At 41.9% G+C, this 18,356-nt stretch overlaps 1 long non-coding RNA gene across 6 annotated transcripts in view; it reads right to left on the bottom strand.

Annotated features, from left to right (window-relative positions):
• Window positions 1-13,142: 13,142 nt before the first annotated feature.
• The window catches only part of LOC103160625, a 48,373-nt gene continuing 43,159 nt past the window's right edge, over window positions 13,143-18,356 (bottom strand). For all 6 annotated transcript variants that reach the window (XR_003485253.2, XR_003485255.2, XR_003485248.2 and 3 more), the window contains one exon: window positions 13,143-13,452. This is a non-coding gene — a long non-coding RNA (uncharacterized LOC103160625). The remainder of the gene's footprint in view (window positions 13,453-18,356) is intronic.

The following is an 18,356-nucleotide window of genomic DNA, read 5'->3' as shown; positions in this document are numbered from 1 at the left end:
GAATTAGAAGGCCATCTTTGCTAATTATACACCAGTTTCTCCAAATGCTATAGGAGATTCTGTACAACACTTTCATGTAGAGATGAGTCAAAGTGTGTGGATATCATTTCAGCCAGAGACAGGTTCAACTTGACCTCTAGTCACAGAACTAATAAAGGCAGGCATGTACCTCTCTGCCTAGGCACTCTTATTGGCTGTGACCTGGATCCTCAGTGGTCTATTGGTCACTGAGTTCAGTGAGTATCTCACATGGCTGATATTGGCTAACCTGTCTGCAGGGTTAACCATGACCCCTGTCTTTGGAATAACCTATTCTCTCTCTTCTGTGAGTTCCCTTTTCCTCATTGGATACTGTCTAGCTTGATTAGATAATTTGGAATCTCTCAGGACTTGATTCAAGAATTCTTTTCCATTTTCTTCCTCTTAAGTAGGAAAAATGTTTCCCATTCAGCATGGGGTTCATAGTGTGTGTTATGGCTAGTTACAGGGAGAAAGAAAAGGACGAAGGAGACATACTTTCTTGCTTCGGCCATTTTCTCAGGTGCCACACTTTGGGGCTGCCTGTCCTCAGCTAGCCCATGCCTGAGCTTCTGCCTTTCTTCCTGTGGGTCATCACAGTTCATGTGGTGTCATCTGTCTCCCGTCACAGCTGCATCTTCATGTTTTGGGTGTGCTCATTGCTCTGCTTTTCTTCGCTGTGAGGCCCTTAACTTCCCTACATTATCAGTGAAGCAGGAGAACAGGGAGGAGAGTCAGGTCTAGCAAGTGTTAATGTGAATGCAATTTCTCTGCAAGACTCCCTTCGAATGATTACCCTCTGATCTGCAGACTTTGGCTTCTCAAATGTCCCTAAGGTCAAGTCTGACTGAGACTCTTGACCTGCCGGTAGGTAGTGCTTGTGTTCCTGGTAAAAAGATATTACAGAACATGGGCCATCTTCCTTTACCAACCCTTAAGATTAAGGGATCAGAGTCTTAGAAGAGAGAATGAGGCAGAACACAAAGACAGAAAACCTTGGGGACAAGAGAAGAGAGAGAAGTTCCACTGAATAATCTAGGTGAAGCCATGTATTAAATACTGCCTTTTTGCTGTAAGAAAACACCATGACTGAGGCGGCTTCCAGAAGGACATGTTTATTTGGGTTTACAGCTAGAGGGATGAGTCCCTTGCCATCGTGGTTGGCAAGGGTGGCACTCGGCAGGCATGGAAGGAGAACAGCAAAGAGCTCACTTTTCAAATCACAAGGAGAAGACAAAGGATGAACTTGGAGTGGATCAAGGTTTGGAAATCTCAAAGCCTGTCCCCAGTGATGTACTTCCTTCAGCAAGGTCACACTTCCTAAATCTTCCTAAGCAGGACCACTAACTGGGACCAGGTATTTAAATTTAAGAGCTCATGAGGGAATAGTCTCATTTACACCTCTTCGCAGCAAAGAAGTAAGAACTCTTGCACAATTAACAACAGATATCTGAGACCTTTCAGCCTTCCCAGCTGTAAATCTGCAGTTTTTAGGACTCTGCAGAAATTCTCCTTTACAGGCAAAGGACATGTACTAAAAGCCTCGTGAAACATTGGCGGGATTACCTTTTCAAAGTATAACTCCATCCAAGGTACCTTTAGAGCCTCCTCACTTTTTCTCTTAAAAAGGAGCTGTTGCTTTTTAGTAACTTGTGAGCTACCAAAAATGGATTACATGGTATGATCTAATGCAACCTGGAGTTGTCAGGGAACAGCATCTCAAAGAGAGGTTATCTGCATTGGGTTTGCTTCTGGGCATGCCTGTGTGGAAATGTCTTCATTAACTGATGTGGGAACACATAGGCCACTGTGGATGGCACCATTCCCCAGATGGCGAGTCCCCAACTGTACACTAGTGTAAAAACAGAGCTGGGCGTTAGCAAACAAGTTAGTATGTATATACATTCATTATTCTCTGCTCTTGAGCCATGGATGTGGTTTGAAGTTGCTGTCTTGGCTTCCCCACATCATCTGTCACCCAGAATTAAGCTGAAATAAACACCTTCTTCATCTAGTTGTTTTTCATCAGGGCATTATTATCACAACAACAGAAATGAAACTAGATCGTTTGGTGAATGCCAAGACAATTAATTGCCTATTGTCCCTTGAGGAGTCCATCCCCACACTTGGATGCATTGTACTTTCTGTGACTCTCTTGGAGAAGAGCACACCCATGCTTTTAGAGTGTTTTCTTTTATTTCCCTGAGACTCCCTCTTTCTCTTAACCCTTGTACTTAAAGCTGATATTAAAATACATTTAGGCCAGGCATTGGTGGCGCATGCCTTTAATCCCAGCACTCAGGAGGCAGAGGCAGGCAGATCTCTGAGAGTTCGAGGCCAGCCTGGTCTCCAGAGCGAGTGCCAGGATAGGCTCCAAAGCTACGCAGAGAAACCCTGTCTCAAAAAACCAAAAAAAAAAAAAAATACATTTAATAAAAATCACCAACTTGTCATCATGCCCTGAAACTGTTCTACACTGGAGCCACAAATCCTAGTAACTTGAAGCTCTCCTCAGCCTGTTTATAGTGATAGTGTGGAGTTGTATCTCTGTCCCCATCAATAACAAGATTATCATGACTTTAAAATAAGAATACATTTTTCTGCTTCCTCTTTTGCCTTTTAGAGGACATTAAACATCAGAAATAGCCAGTACTTCATTTCTCATAAAGGGGGACTGAAATGTAAAGAAACTGGAAGATTTCTTCGAAGTCCTAACATCGAAAGGCTCTTTGTGTAGGAAGGTTGGACCACTGGTATCTTCAGGTTCACCCCTAGCTCACCTACTCTTTGTGGATGAGGGTTGGGCCACTGGTGTCTGCAGGATCACCCCTGGCTCACCTGCACAGCTCAGTATACTCACGGGAAAGATGGCTTCCCTTTCTGCTTTTCATTCCCAGGAAACTGCATAAGCAAATGCCACTTCCATGGGTCCTCTCTGCTCTTGACACATAGCCAGAACAAGATCCAATCTGTCATACTTCAGCCTTAGTCTTCTGTGATGACTCAGCCTTTTTTGCCTCTCCAGTTTTTTTTTTTTCTACTATGTCTGGAAAAAACCATTCCATTAGCAATATAATATAACAATCTAATAAAAAAATCACAGTTTTTAGAACTTTCATATGTCTATGGTTTGAAGTTCCACATCAAAATGTCAAAAAATTAGTGAAATTTTATGGTAGCTGCTTCTAAAACTCCTTAGAGGTACCTGATTTCTGTGCTTGAGTCTGTGTTGGTGGCTAGGTAAGCTATGTCTTTCTCATTTGCTGTCAGAATAAACCACACTTAAAATTCAAAACAGCCCATTGCTGTGGACTAAACACGTGTGTAACTTAGCCAAGAGTAAAGGCACTTGCTATTTAAAATTTAATTTTCTTGTCTTCTTTATTTTTGGTGGTAGATTATGGGGGTGCAGTTGGGGCTGGTGGGGGAACAGTGGTTGTGGTGTATAGGGTAGTGTGGATGGTCAAGGCAAGTCAGAAGTAAGAAAATGACATATGAATAGGGCTGTAGGGAAAAGTACAGTGATATTTCCACTTTCATAATCAATACACATCTTGACTGATCATGTAAAAAGAAGCCTTAAAGTTTTCATTCTTTCTCCATCAGTTTATGGATTAAAGCATATTGACCCAAGAGAGTCTATGTGGTTTTTCTGGGTTCACAGAGGTTTTCCATGGAAGAACTGAGAGTTGAATTCCTTGGATATCTATTCATCTTTCAAACCTAGGCTCCATTACTACATTTTTAGGGCCATCTTAGTTCTTAGTTCTTCAATCTACGGCCACACAAACCACCCTCCAGTATAGCCAGGCATTTCCTACATCTTACATACCACAATCATTGTACTTGCAGCTTGATCTGTCAGCCTCATTTCCAAGTTGAATGAATTTTGGGGACTATGACATTCATAGTCACTGGCATGTTTTTTTGTTGTTGTTGGCTTCTTGTTGTTGTTTGAGGGATAGGGTTCTTCTTTGGCCACATGGAGCCTCCTTGCCCCTCATTGTGGTGAATTTCACAGAGGGCACTTTAATTTCCCTGGGTAGATCCATCTCCATTGATTTATAAGACTTTGACAAGAGCTTTATTCCTGAACCTGTCACTCTTTGCTGTCTGCTGTGAGTCAGTTGTCCCAGAGAAGATGAGTTTGTAATTTTTTGAGGGACACTTTCCTTTTTTAATGTTTATTTATTCTTTGAGAATTTCATGCATTTGAAAATAGCCTTTCCTCTTCCACAACTCCTCCTATGACCTCCTACACCTCTCTACCCACCCAGCTCCATGTCCTTTATCTCTCTTAAAACCAAAGGCAACAGCAACAACAACCCCCCCCACACACACACACAAACACACACAGAGCACAGAGCATGGAGTCTGATTTATGTTGGCCATCTAATCTTTAGCATAGAGTAGAGCTTGCCCTGAACATTCTATTTGTGTGTGTGTGTGTGTGTGTGTGTGTGTGTGCGCGCGTGCGTGCGCGTGCGTGCACAGGTGGTAACATACTAGAAGAAGCTGTAGGGTTACCTGGAGCTGTAGTTACAGGAGACTGTGAGCTACTTGATGAGGGTGCTGGGAACAGAACTTTCATGTTCTGAAAGAGTATTAAGTGCTCTTGATCACTGAACCATCTCTTCATCTGCTTTGGTTTTGATTTTCCACCATTTGCTTGATTCGCTGTTTTCGTGCTATGTCCTGCAGTGCATGCGTAAGTTACCCATTATAGACTTGTATCTATTTCCGCCATGTGTGGGTAGTGCCAGCATCATGGATATTTCTCCATCACTTATTTCTAGTCTGTGTCCAAATATTTAAATTTGGATCTTGTCAATAACATACTTGGCTTTTTAAAATGTCTTACAATCTATTTTATATCATTTGCAATTAATAAAAATATTGATATTTCCTCCTCACACACTTTTTTCCCCTTCTTTGGTTTTAATGGAGTATTTTGTGATGGATTTTACCTCCTCTCTACTTGTAGAGTTGTCACTTACCATGTAAAGTTCTAACTGTTCCAAAGTAGACTTCACATTAAACTACAACACAGCTAGGTAGCTTATGTATTAGCTGCTTTTCTCCTTGAAGTGACAAAATGTCCCATGGATGCAGTTCAGGGAAGGAAGGCTTATTTGGGTTCCCAGTTTGAGGGCCCAGTCCATCACTACACTTACAGAGCAAGCATGGCAGCAGGAACTTGAGGCAGCTGGTTACATTGCATCAGTTGCCAGGCAGTGGAGAGAGATTGTGCTCATTCTCAACTCACATTCTCCTTTTATTCCCAGCCTGTGGATGGTGCTATCTGCACCCCAGCCTGTGGATGGCGCTACTCATACTCTATTCTGTAGATGGCGCTATCCATGTTCCAGCCTCTGGAGTGGCACCAACCTCACCTCCGCCTGTGGAGTGCATACCCCCAGCCTGTGGATGGCATCAACCACACCCCAGCCTGTGGAGTGCTTACCTCAGCCTGAGGATGGCACCATCCACTCCCCTGGCTACCCACATTTAAACTGTGTCTTCCTATCTCAATGAACCCAATGTAGAAGCTCTCCCAAAAGACATGCCCAGAGGTTTATCTCCTAGGTGACTGTAGGTCCTGGTAACTTGGAAATCAATATTAGCCATTAGCACCTTATAGCAAAGTGCTCCCAGTCCCCCTCTTTCATCTGATAACATCACTGTCGTCACTGTCATTTAACCTTATGCCATAACTAGTGTTGTTTGGTGTTGTATCTATCACCATAGAGCAATTTTCTTTTAGATCTCTAAGGGAAAATGGAAGATTTTATTTTCTACCCATGCATTCCTTTTCTGTCATTCTTTTGATTTTCTAGCCTCTAGCTTTTCCTCTCCCCTTTAGCACTTCTTGCAGGACTCATTTGTTGGCAATGACTTTCTGCATTTGTGTTTACCTAAGAAAAATGTTTATTCTCTTTTACTTCAGAAGGGTAATGTCTCATATTCATAATTCTAGTTTTGTGTACACTTACTAGGGCTTTGACTATTTAAACTTTTACTTCTTTTTATAATATTGTTTTATTTTTAAAACTATATTGTAATCTCTTACATTGCTCCATCTTAAATTTGTGGTCTTATTTTCTTCTAATTGTTGCTTTAAACACACACACACACACACACACACACACACACACACACACTTCCTAAATACATAAATACAGTCTGTATAATGTTCCCTGTATGTATATGATCTCAGGGCTGACCACTTAGTATTGGGTAACTACTTGGAGGGTTCTCTTTCCTAGGGAAGACCATTTCTCCTGCTATCAGTTTTGCCTAGTTGCCCATAGTTCTTTGTACATGGTTGAGACCTTGTGATCTTTTCCTCTCCCATGTTTGTATGTCTATTGGTATCAAAGTTCTTCAGGTCTTGTTTAGACAACAGTGTTGATCCTGAGCTAGTGAAAGCATCATGGCTAACGGAGAACCAATAAATGGGACTTTACTAGGGCAGCATAATTTCTATTATGCTACTTACATTAAAACGTATTTATCCCTTTACTCATAGGTTAAGTATAGTTCTCACCCCTCATCAAAGAAACTTATAATTGCAACAAATAGAGAACAATACAGAAGACTACAATAGATCAAAACTGCATAGAACTAGAGCTGATGTGGTACCCAGTCAATTGCGCCTGAAACTCAGGAAACACTGCAGAACAGGGGGAGGGAGGATTGTTAGAGCTGGAGAAGCAGGCAGGAAGTGTGTGTGTGTGTGTGTGTGTGTGTGTGTGTGTGTGTGTGTGTGAGAGAGAGAGAGAGAGAGAGAGAGAGAGAGAGAGAGAGAGAGAGAGAGAGAGAGAGAGAGAGAGAGAGAGAGATTTATCAATAATTCTCTATAAATAGTCAACTAGCTTCCTGGTTTCTCCTAAGGATATTTTTCAGAATTATTCTAAAGTCTTGCACAGTAAATTCGGTATTCATTCTCCTGTCCTGTGTCTCTAAGACTGGGGTTTGATGCCTTGCTGCCATGTTTCAGACCTTCCTTCAATTCTCTGACTACATTCTTTTCTATCTGGTGATGTAAATGAAATGTCTTAATTCAATTGAATCACTAACATTTTCACCATTGTTTCTCTACATCATGTGGTTGGGAAAGTTTCTCCTAAACTCTTTTCACACTCCCTCTTTCTGTCTTTACCCACATTCAGCCTGTTGACAGGCATCTGAGTTGATCCCATTGGTGGCATCTCATCTGGAATATGGATTCTTATCATTTCTTTTTGATTCTTAGGGCTTTCATATTTCTCCTTATATGACACAGTTGATGAATATTACCTATTGCTTTGTTGGATCTATACTTACTATAGGTTTCTTAAAATTAACTTTCTAATAATATCTGAAACCTGGGTCCAATTTGAGCCTGGTTCAGCAGCTGCTTTCTTCAGATGGAGATTTTGTTTCTTTAGTATGGCTTGTCATTTATTTGTTGTTGAAAGCTGGAGATGTTGTATTTGGTAAAAGGACCTGAGGCAAATAGGACTTTATGGTGAGGATTTATGATGGTCTGGGTTGTAATTGGACTGTGTTTTTTATCGTTACAGCTGTGGGCACCAGTGGCTTCCCATTCTTCTAGTGTGATAGTTTCTTTCCTCCTCTTTACTTTAGGCTTCTGTGAGTGCTCCTCCATAGAAGGGGGTGTATGTACTATATTATTCTAACATACTGTAAGAACCCTCTTTGTGTTGTGGTAAAGTGAGCATTCTATAATCTACACATCACCTCTTCATTCCCAATCTCCTTCCTTCATTTTGTCTCTCCCCTCCCTCCCCCCTCCCTCCCTCCCTCCCTCCCTCCCTCCCTCCTCCCTCCTCCCTCCCTCCCTCCCTCCATTCCTTTCTTCCTTTCACTCTCCGTCCCACACCCTCTGTTTATTTACTTATTTTGATAGAGTCTCACTCTGGAACCCTGGCTAGTCTGGAGCACTTAATGTAGACCAGGGTGTCTTGGAGTTATGGCAGTTCCCCTGCCTCTACCCCTCGAGTTCTGGTATTAGATAGATGTGCACCACCACACAGCATGGCATGTGTAATCTATTTGATTTAAGGCTTCTAGTCTGTCTCTGACATCATCACTTAGAAGTGTCCATGCATGTTGTAAATTTCTCTACCCCAGCTCCTACCATATTCTGCCTATAACAATAAGAATGCATAAGTTTATTTTTATGTATTTGCTGCACTGACTCATTGGCTTTTTGACATCTTGTTGATTCCCTCGCTTGAGTAAGAATGGAAGTTTAGTAGGAGTTGAAGAGGGAAGCCTTCCCATAGCTGAGAGGGTGCCCAGTATGTTTTTCTTCAGAGATTCCCAGTGTCTCTGTAATTAAGGCTTAAGAGAGGCTCACACTCTCCCTTGCCAGAGTCATACAGAGATTTTCTTCCCTTGTCTTTACTGAATTGGCTGGAATAATTATGGGTGTCAAATACATTGAATTATGGAGATTCCTCCATCACTGGGTACCGGGAACCCTGTCCTGTCTGGTCTGTATTAGTCCCACATTGTAGGGGCCATTTGTCCCAGACTGATGTCTTTGGGGCTGCGATCAGAACCAGCTGACCAGCCCCGGGTCCTATCCTGAGTGGAGGAGTGTGGATGAGGAAAGGCCTATCTATCCAATGACGTTAAAGATTAAACAGAGTCATCTGGTCTTATCAGGAGGATTCTCAGTTAATACTGGAGGCCAATGGTCTGCTGCTTGTAAAGTTCAAAAATCTTTGAAATATCACAGTCCTTGAATGTTAACTGTAAACTTTTTGTCCATGTCCTGTGCAAATACTGAGGAGGGGCTTTTGCCACTTGTCCAGTTCATAATAGTGTTCAATTCTTTTAAATGGGTCCTTTGTCCCCAAAGGGAAAAACTGGCAAAAACGAGTTCTGTGTTTCAAGGTGTCGTGAGGGCAAACTGCTAGTCATTCAGTCCTTTGTCAGCTTTGGGATGAAAACTCGCAGGTCTGGGAAGTTCATGAAAAAGGCCTGTTGAGAACCTGGAAACCTTGTACCGACTGTTTCCTTTCTTTCTTGGACTGTAGATTTGATGACATCAAGGGTCAGGAACACTGGTTCATTGGGTCTCACTCAAACTGGCTTGGGCATGTGCCTGTGATCTCAGATACATTTTTTTCTTTGCTCCCCACATCTCACCAAACGTTCTGGAAGCCATCAAACTTCATTCTTATCCTTCAAGAAAACACAAACATGCCCTCCACCCCAAATTAGGACAGAATTGGGTCTTCTCCATTGTCTAATGCATAGATTTCTCCATTTGACCTGAGCAAAATTTGCTCGAGTTCCATCATGCCAGAATCTGTCTGTGGCAGATTGCTCACTGCCATCCACATTCAAAAAATTTAAAACGAGGAGTGCCTGATTTAATGCATCATGTGGAGACCAGAGACATTATACCCCTCTCAGTTTTTTGAAGTTGTGTTTTCAAGGCGCTATGAGCATGCTCCACAATTCCTTATCTTTGAGGATGATAAGGAACACCTTTTTTGTGATCAATTTTCCATTGAGCACAAAATTGCTCAAAACACTTTACTAGCATATCCAGATCCATTGTCTGTTTTGTATCACTTTTGGAACTCCCATGTAAGCAACACGTTTTAAACAGTGACTTATCACATGCTTAGTGGCTTCCCCAGTTTGTGCAGTGGCAATCAAGAAGGCTGAATATGTGTCAACTGCCACCTGCACCTATTTTAACTTGCCAAACTCTGCACTATGAGTAACATCCATTTGCCATAAATGATTAGGAAGCAGGCCTTGTGGATTTACATTCCATTATGAACAGTGCTACTTACAAGAGGTGATAGGAAGGCATCTTGGTTTTTGGGACTCTCTCTCTGTCTCTCATGGTGTGTGTGTATGTGTGTGTGTACATGTGCATCTACACACAAGTATACATGTATGCATGCATGTATATATGTGTGTGCATGTATGTGTGTGTACATGCATGCGTGTGTGCGTGTGTGTGTGTGTGTGTGTGTGTGTGTATGTGTGTGTATGTGTGAGCATAAGAATGTATGTGTGTGTTTCTCCATGTGGAGATCAGTGATTAGCCTTGAATATCATTACATTTGGTTTTTGATACAGGGTCTCTCATTGGCCGAAAGCTTATCAAGAAGGCTAGGCTGGGTGGCCAGCAAGCCCCTGGGGGTCTGGCTGTCTCTGCCTTCCCCATGCTGGGGTTTTACTTTAACATTGCTTTGCCTGGCTTTCTTATATGAGTTCTAGGGGATCACATCAAGGCACCAGTACTTACATGGCAAACACTTTCACAGCAGAGCCCCCTCTAGCCCCTGTGTAGGCTGAATTCTACATACAGTCTATGGCAGAGAAAGGGTGTTTGCCATTTGCTTAGGAGAGAATCTCAGGTAAGAGGGAGCACTGTGTGACATTTATTACCAGCCTGGGGAAATCTGAGAAATGAAGTAAATAACAAAGACTCTTCTGGAAAATGCTGCTGAATGGTGGTTTAGCCAAAATCTGATACTAGGTATTTTATGGGAATTTTCTCTAACAAGAGTAGGTATTGAGTTTATTTCACAAGTGTCTCAAGAGTCCTTATCCTTCCAAGGCATTATTACTTCTCCAAATCAAATGGTAGAAGAAAAAAAATACTTCAGGCTATAAGATAAGGACACTGTGTGTGTGTGTGTGTGTGTGTGTGTGTGTGTGTGTGTGTGTGTGTGTGTGTGTATCTGTGTAGGTGTGCAGTGAAGGGTGGACAGTTTAGTTTAGGGTGCTGTCGAATCATGAAGATTGATAAGATCGCATTGCATTACTTTGTGGATGTTGCAAAATCATTCCCTCTGCACAATTTGTTAATGAGAAAAACAGAGAGGGCAATTGAATAAAATTCACTTGATTTCAATGAGCAACTCCTGGGTAATTCGCCACAATATTTTAAACAAATATACCATTAAGACCTTGCATCACATCCCTTCTACCCAACTCCTTTCATCGTCTTTCCAATTTAAGTTATAGAATTACCACAACCGAATCACCCACTTTAAAATTCTTGAAGGCATTTTGACTACAAAGTCAGAACAGTCTCGCCAATGACTTCAATGGGTTGCTAACACGGTAGGGAAGAAAAGAGAAGGCATTTTTCAATAAGGATGCAAGTCAGGGTATGTTTTAATTCTGTTCCTGCCACACAAAGAGTGTTTAATTTTTTCAAAAATCAATAGCCGTGTCCTTACTGCTTAAGTAGGGATTAAAATACTCATTAGGTTTATATAAAACAGCAGAAATGAGGATTAAAATATGATAGTACATATAAAATGTAGAGTCCTCTGGAATTCCAGTCTACTTTGCGTATTTAACAAGTGGGGATTTTTTTCATGTACATATACATGTCAAGTTTGCATGCACACATGCCGAAAGATCTGGTGATGGAACCTGGGGCTTCTTCGTGCTAAGCAAGTGCTCTACCACTGAGCTATTACACATCTCCTAGCCCCGAGAGTTCCTGTTGAAAGCTTCCAGAAACTCTATCTGAATAGGCAAATGGTTTACATGGCATTAGCTTATAGGACTACCATTCCTTGCTTACACGTGGTGAATGTCCTTCATGTCAGCACATGTAAGTGAGAGATAATGATAAGTTAATGGGTGTATGGACAGGTCCTCTCAGAGGTGAAGGAGAGGCTCAGAATCTCCTACAGAGGACTCTAAACAATAGCTATTGAACAGACCCATGAAGTGGATGTCGAGCAGATGCTGTCTCAGAATGATATGTTGGTCATGTGGGGGTCATACTGCTCCTGAGGCTGCTCATAGTCGGTAGAAGACACCTCTGTTTCCTTTTGAGTTATCAAACTGAGTGGGTTGGCACAAAGGGGGCAACACAGTCATGGATGACAGAACACAATGCTCTTGCTTGTTAGGCTAACAACTTTAATTATGTAAACACGATCTTGGGACACGAACATTTTAGATTCGTGAACAACATTGTTTTCTAATCATACTTTTTCTTTCTAAACTGTCAAGGAGAGGGTAACCTGATATATTTTTTTTAATTGAGATAAACCCACAATTAATGTGGCACTTTTCCATGCACTATTCAGTGGCTTTTAGTTTACTCAAAGACCTGTGTAGCTATCAATCCTGCTCACTTCCTTTTGTTGCGTCTCCAGGTTTACCCCTAATCACTGCCTCCAACTACTAGTGGCAAAATCTACCAATCTGCACACTGTCCTTGACATTGTCTCTATTCTGAAATACAGAGTAGTTACTTGTCCTGGTTGCTTTTTCTCACTGAATGCACTTGGGAGTTCCCATTGTGGAATGAACCACTATGCCATTTGTCTCATGGCTGCTTAGCTGTAGTTTGTTGACAGATGTTTAGGTTATTTCTGTTTGGGGGTTATTTCTGAATAGCAGCCCTCTAGATATTTATTTGTATGTGATTTTGCATGCAGATGACCTTAAAATTGATAGATCTGATTTTTATGTCTGTTTTAGTGTGATAATTAATGCTGTGTACATTGTCAGCTTGACAGGATCTAGAGTCACCGAGAAGACAAGCCTCTGGCCATGCCTGTCAGGGACTATCTTGATTGGGTTTATTGAGATGAAAAGACTCCAACTTGTGTGTGGGGCACCATTCCCTAGGCTTGGGTCCTGGGCTACATACGAAGGAAAAAATGAGCTCCGTATGGGCTTCTTGACTGTACCAGGTACCTCATGCCCCTGCTGCCACAACTTTGCTGCCAGGATGGACCTGTATCCCCTAGAACTGTAAGCTGCAATAAACCCTTCCTCCTCTAAGTCACTTTTGTCAGGTCCATTGTCACACTGTAGGAGAAGTCACTAAAATATTTTAAGTTTTTAGAATAATTGAAGGGAAGTACAGAGCCCTTATGTACCAACTCTCTCCCCAAACTTTGCCCTGTTTCTTCTACAGCAGTTTTTCTCAACCTCCCTAAGGCTGTGACCCTTTAATACAGTTCCTCATGTTGTAGTAATCCCCAACAATAAAATTATTTTCATTGCTACTTTGTAACTGTAATTTTGCTACTATTATGAATCATAATTAAATATTTTTGAGATAGAGGTTTGGCTGAGGAGTCGTGACCCAAGGTTGAGAACTGCTGTTCTGTGGTCTTGCACAGTTTGGTACTTTATTTGCGGTTCAGGCATAATTTTGGTGTAGTACTTCCTCCATGGGGCCCTCCGTACAGGTACAGTTCTGCTGCATTTTTGTGGACTTCTGCCTGCTGGCGAACAGTCTAAATCAGCCTTCATTAAGTCATCGGTGACCCCCTGCCTCAGCATTTTTTTGAGCAGCTCATTTGCTAGCACCAAATGTTACTTTTCCTACTGTTCTAGCAGCTGGGATATTGAATGAGTCTTCTTACTTCATTTAATAGCTGTCTCTGGTTTAAAGCAGTTTGCTCTTTGTGGGGTCTGAAAAAAAAGAAAAAAGAAAAGCAGACCCTGTGATTGTATGTTTGAAGGAATGACTCCACAGGTTAGACGCTGGGCATCTAGAATTAGGCTTTGGGACAAGCTCTTCTTACCTTGGCCTATTTCCATGGCAGTTAGGCTACATTTTTACCATGATCTGACTACAGAGTTCTGAAGTCTAAATTCCTGTGAGATCTTCCTTCTTCTTGTTCAGCCGTTCCTTTCCATCAAGGTCCAGAGGTAATTGCTAGATTTTTCCCTGATGTAAGAAGGGACTTCAGGGATATGTGATAGGTAGGGTTTTAGTTTCGGGGGTTGGTAGGGGAGGGTGGTAGGGACAAGGGAACTGGGATTGTCATATAAAACAATCTTGTTTCTAATTCAAATTAAAAAAATATGGAAAGAAAAAAAGAAGGGACTTCGAGATCCCATCCCACTTGAAGGGATGCTCTCTCAGCCTGGACACATGGGGGAGGGCCTAGGCCCGGCCCAGGATCATGTTGTAGAATTTGGGGAGCCCCTGTGGAGTGCCCTACCCTCCATGGGGAGTGGAGGGGGAAGGGGAGGGGATTGGTTGTGGGTTGGGTGGGAGAGGGAGAAGGGATTAACATGTGAAATTATAATTTCATAAAATTAAATATAAAAAAGTAAAAAAAAAAAGTCCAGAATTCTCCAAAAGGCAATTAGTAATTTCTCTCCCAGCATTCTGTGGCTCTTACAGAAGAGAGACTGTGGCATCTTTGCTCCCCATAAGATTTCATCTACCATTTCTCCAGCAAGAGGCATGTTCTTTGTGAGCAAAGGAGTGTTTGCCAAGGGTGTTGTCCTAGTTCACTGTCCTCCAGAGTTAGTTTAGGATGAGAATGCCTGTGCTTGTAGGAGAGAACACTAAGAGGTGGGGGAAAACAGGGCCACAGTGCCAGAGTAACCTCAAGTAATAGCATGGTTTAGACCATACCTGGACCCCAGATTAACTCTGATGAGGAGCTCAGGGTAAGTCATGCCTCATTCTGTCTACTACCATAGGATGTAGTATGCCCTGCCCCTCTCCCAGTTACACACTGGAGTCCCAATCCTTTGTGCCTCTTACCTGAATGTATTTGGAGACATGATCTATAGACAATTACAAAATGGAGTCAGAAATAGATTGATAACAGGTAGTTTATTAGGAAAAAATACTCATGCAAGGGAGCCAGTGACCAGGTTTGCACCAGAGCAGGAAAGACCCACAAAATACTTCCTAGTTAGCTCAGTCAGGTGAAGGAGAGCCTTGTGTGAGCCCCTCTGCTTCTTAAACCCTTGTTACTTAACTCTGACCATGCCCAAATGGGCGTGGTCAGCAGTACTTCTAAACAGGAATTTATGTGCATTTTCCCTACAATGTACATTAAAGAGAAAATTACAATGAGGTCACGTGGGTGGGACCAATCCAATATGATCAATTTCCTTATAAGAAGAAATGAGGATACAGACACACCCAAAGGGGTGACCATGTAAAAACACAGAAAGAGGTGACAGTTTATAAGCCAGGGGTAGAGAATTTGGAGAAATCAACCCTGCTAATACCTTGAACTAGACTTCTGGCCTTTAGATTGTGGGAAACAAACTTAACCACCCCCTTTGTAGTATTTTGTCCCTTGAATGAATTCAGTGGTTTCCATACTGTGGTTGGTGGGGACATCAGTTACCAGGCACTCTCGGCTTTCTGTGCCTGTGTCTAAAACAGTCTTAGAAGCTTCTGCAACTCCACCTTCTGCCTGCTGTTAAAAGCAGAAGCACACAGAAGTTAGAGAGGCAATCCCAGCCCTTGAGCCAAGAATCTAAGTAATTAGGACCCAGCATGGTTATGGTTTGCCCTAAGTTTTTGGTTGTGTACAAGAGAAATCATTCCTCAGAGGTCAAAGTAGAAAATAAGCTTATTAGATCATAGTAATCTCTTCATCATTTATAAGAAGCTTGAAAAATATTTTCCAGGATTATATAAGAATTAACAATGCCTGGATTTATGGTTAATTTTGATCGACAGCTTGATTGGATTAAAGAAGAGCCTACAGAATCAAATAGCCCTTAGGTCTATTTGTAAGGGCTTTTCCAAAGAGGATTAGCTATGGGTGGAGATCCACCATAAACAGTATCATCATCTCATGGACTGGGGATGCAGACTGAATAAAAATGGGGAGGAGAGTTTTCAGTTGAGTTCCAACATTATCTCTGTTTCTGGTCTGCTGAGTGTGAGGAAGCAGACACAAGGAGACTGTGCCATTGCTCCCTCCTCTGTGATGGACTGTGTCTCCTCAAACCATGAGCCAGGTAAAAAAAGCTCTTCACAGTTAGGTTGCTTCTTATGAGGTCTTTGGTCATGCCAATAAAGTCAGTCTTTACTTAGATAACCCATCAGAATTGGCTCTGTGCAGATACCATGGTGGATACCATTAAAAGACTTTAAGCAATAGGGCCTGTGTTCTGGCAGTAATATATATGGAAGGAACATGAGGCAAAACATTATTTGTCTATCTTCAGTGCAGTGTTTGTGTCGTATCTGGTAGCCATGCTCTTGGATTTGATGGTCTTGAGGAGGGTTAAGACTTTATATAGAAAGAGACCCTCTATGTCATCCCAAGATGGAAAGCTGGGGGACCATCTGATATAGAAAATAGTTGAAGCTTCCAGATTTCCAACATTCTAACTCTCTCCTGGAGGTGGTCTTTAACACAAGGCATGCTATTTTGATGGGTTCAAAGGAAAGCCACAGTGTAGACAACTGTTGGCTTTCAGTGCTTGATGGTAAGCATTTGTCAAAAGCCAATACATTGTAGAGGAAGGAGGTTGTTGCTCACTATTGCTTTTCTGAACTACTACACTTTCCAGAAGAGGCCATGCTCATTTATACATGCTTTTCTGGAGATACCTTGTAGTTTTGTTGGATATTATTTCAGGCACTCAGCCATCTCCCTCTGGGTAAAAGTCTAGTTCTCCACTCTGTGCTCTGCAACTCTCCAAATGTGATTTCCTTTCTATGTCTTACAATCGAGCAGATGTCCTTCATGTGTGGCCTCCTGGCAGTAGTGTATTTTTTGGCATCTTGTTCCTACAAGTGTTCCCCGCCCCTCCTTTAGTGCATGTATGAGATACAGATAGTGTGAGTATTTGTTGCTTTCATGAGTGGTAGGTGATACAATTGAGTGTGTGATACCTGCCAGTTTTTGGAAACCACAGTCACTCCAGATCTACCTGTTTTTAATCGTTTTGAAGTCCTCTCCTATGTTGATCCCTCCCCATCATATGACCCCAGCTATGTTTCATAACAGACAACAGGGAGATTTTTCAGGAGAAAAAAAGTAGGTATTGATCTGATCAAATAGCAAACTGTAATTTAAAGAAATTTTATCCTTAAAAACCTATTTGTATATTTATTTATTTACTTTGTGAGACAGGGTTTTACTCTGTAGGGAAAGTTAGCCTGAATTCACTATGTAGCCAGGCTGGCATTGAACTCAGGAAACCCTCCTGTCTCAGCATTCCACAAACACATGGAAATGATCTTGATGAATCTACATGGTCTTGGCACCTTGGCATTAATGAACCCTTCTATTGAGTGGTCCTATTGGCTATAATAGTGCTTAAGCCTGGAGAAGAAGGGAAGAAATTTCAACCAAAGATACTTTATTATGCATTGTTGGGTATGTGTGGTGTTTTGAATGTAATTTGCCCCATAATCTCATAGGGAGTGGCAGCTACTCCCAGTGTCACAGTTGATTTCCTGTTGCCCTCTGACCAAGATGTAGCCAGAGCCATCTCTGCCTGCATACCACCATGCTCCCCACCATGATGATAATGTACTGAACCTTTGAAACTGTAAGCAAGCCACCCCAATTAAATGTTTTCCTTATAAGAGTTGACATGGTCACGGGATTTCTTCATAGCAATAGAAACCCTAACTAAGACAAGTTGGTATCAGGGACTGGGGTATTGTTGTGATAAGGTGGACCATGTTTTTATTTGGAGTAATATGGACTTTGGTATTTTGGGTTAGGAAATCAGTGGAATGCTTTAGCACTTCTTAATGGGCCATACTAGTTGGAGCATGGAAGATAGTGGTGCTGAATGCGATTTGATGAACTATGGGAATCAAGCAGTTTAAGAGGAGAATCATCTTAGTATGTGGCCTAGAGCCTGGTCTTGTGATATTTTGATAAAGAAAGTGGCTGCTTTTTGCCCTTGCCCAAAAAGTCAGCCTGAGACTAAGTGAAGAGCTTGGATTAATTCTGTTGGCAGAGGAAATTTCAAAACAGCCTAGTTGTGTGGTTGTTAGTGTTAACTCTAATGAAGACTTATAATGAAAAGGAGCAAGCTGAACAAGGAAAAATATTTGAGGAGAAAAGAGTTCCAGAAAGTGGATGGAGCTAAGCGCTGTGTTCAAGGAGAGAAGCAGGTTAAGAAATAGAATAAAGAGAGTGGTGATCTCTGAGCAAGATCCCACCCAGCTAAGTTTCCAATTTGTGAAAAGGAATTTTAAAAAAGTGTAGAGTTTGGCATGGTAGTACATGCTTTTAACCCCAGTACTGGTAAGGCAGAGGCTGGCAGATCACTGAGTTCAAGGGTAGCCCTTGTCTACATATCTGGTTTCAGGATAGTCAAGCTTAGGCAGTGAAGGGAACAGCCGAAACAGAAAGCTGATGAAAATTAATTGAATGAATGAGGGGGTTATGTTCCAGCCCCAGCAAGTAGCAGAACTTGGCAGCTTTGGCCACATGGTTCTGGCTTTATAGTTAAGGATAGAAGAAACAAGTTATGTAATTTGCCCCTGAGAGTAAGGAAAGCTGTTGAGGCCAGCCAAGTGTCAGGGGTGTCCCTGAATGGAGGCCTAGTTAAGAGGTCATTGCATGAAGTGGTGAAGTTGAAGC

This window comes from Cricetulus griseus, chromosome 4 (genome assembly GCF_003668045.3).
Source record: "Cricetulus griseus strain 17A/GY chromosome 4, alternate assembly CriGri-PICRH-1.0, whole genome shotgun sequence".
Classification (NCBI taxonomy): domain Eukaryota; kingdom Metazoa; phylum Chordata; class Mammalia; order Rodentia; family Cricetidae; genus Cricetulus; species Cricetulus griseus.
This window is presented reverse-complemented; position numbering and strand designations above follow the sequence as displayed.